The sequence below is a fragment of the Terrapene carolina genome, unplaced genomic scaffold (genome assembly GCF_002925995.2).
Source record: "Terrapene carolina triunguis isolate 2854851 unplaced genomic scaffold, T_m_triunguis-2.0 Scaffold19575, whole genome shotgun sequence".
NCBI lineage: Eukaryota > Metazoa > Chordata > Testudines > Emydidae > Terrapene > Terrapene triunguis.
Window position 1 is genome coordinate 1 of NW_020683926.1, and position 1,198 is coordinate 1,198.

General features: G+C 61.0%; 1 long non-coding RNA gene across 1 annotated transcript; it reads left to right on the forward strand.

The window, feature by feature from the left end:
- Positions 1–96: 96 nt before the first annotated feature.
- Positions 97–1,088, forward strand: LOC113408588. Its single transcript, XR_003370327.1, has 3 exons — positions 97–224; positions 571–665; positions 841–1,088. It is a non-coding gene; the product is annotated as an uncharacterized LOC113408588 (long non-coding RNA).
- Positions 1,089–1,198: the final 110 nt, after the last annotated feature.

Sequence of the window (1,198 nt, forward strand, 5' to 3'; positions counted from 1 at the left end):
CAGGGCGGGGCGGGCTGGGCCCGAGCGTTCGGCAGCGCCCCGGGGCACGCTGGGAACTGTAGTTCCTGACGCACCTTGGGCCGGAAATGACGTTGACCCAACCGACGGGCGGAGGCGCTTAGCGGTCCGCGTGAGGGCGGCCCTCCCACCCTCTGATTGGCGGAGAGACGCCGCAAGGAGCAGCGCGCGCAGGGCCGGCCGGACCGAGACTCCGGGAGCCAGAGGTGGGGGAGGGGGCAGAGGGTGTGAAAGCGGGGGGTCAGGTGAGGGGGGTTGGAAAACTGTTGCTGTGAATCTCTCTCAGCGGAGGGGGGGAGGGGACGGAAGGAGGTTCGATCCCTGCTGCAATGATCCGTTTAAAAGGAGTCCGGTCCCCTCCCCCCTGAGCCATGTTTCCGGTCTCGCTGAGACGCGGGTTAATCCGGAGTCACTGCCAGGCAGAACAGGGAGTGACTCCAATTCCCACGGGGGCAGATAAGATCGGGATGTGACCCTGTGGGGAGCGGGTTTCAGTTGTTGCCAAAGGGGGGAAAGTTGCTCAGTTTCTCTCTGTCTCTTTCTCTGCCTCAGGATATTGGGGTTGAGCTTCCTGGGAGCCCAGGCTGAGCAGCTGCTGCTCCCCCAGCGGGATCGGGGCTGGGGAGTGACCTCTGCGCCCAGCCAAGGTGAGGATTTCTCCAGCTGTAATTAGCCCCATAGGTCAACCCAAGGCTCTGCCCACCCCAGCATCTGAGTCAGAGACGCCAGGTGATGGATAGAGACCTCAGGGACCTGGGCATGGGCATGAGAGTGACTCTGCACAAACAGCCCCTCCCCACCCCATATCTCTCCTCCCCTTAGCAATTGCAGGAGCCGATCCAGCCATAGGAGAGCGAACCCCCAGGATTGGTTGTCAGCCAGAGTGGGAGAGACGGGGGAAGGGAGACACAAGGAGAAAAAGGCAAGAGAGACTGAAAAGGGCAGTGGGAGAAATAATTGGGAGAGAGATTCCCCAATTTCTGACCGGCCCCACACACTTATTATCGCATCCCTGGGCAGATTCACTTTGCTATGAACAAGGTGAGGTGCAGGAGGAGGAAAAGCCAGTTCCTGACTCTCCCTGTCCCCCCAGCGATGGGAGTGTGCTGGCCTGGGGACAGTGTCAGGGGGACTCCCCCAATGTCACGCCTTTCGTTCTGCGCTTCTCTCCCATTTGGTT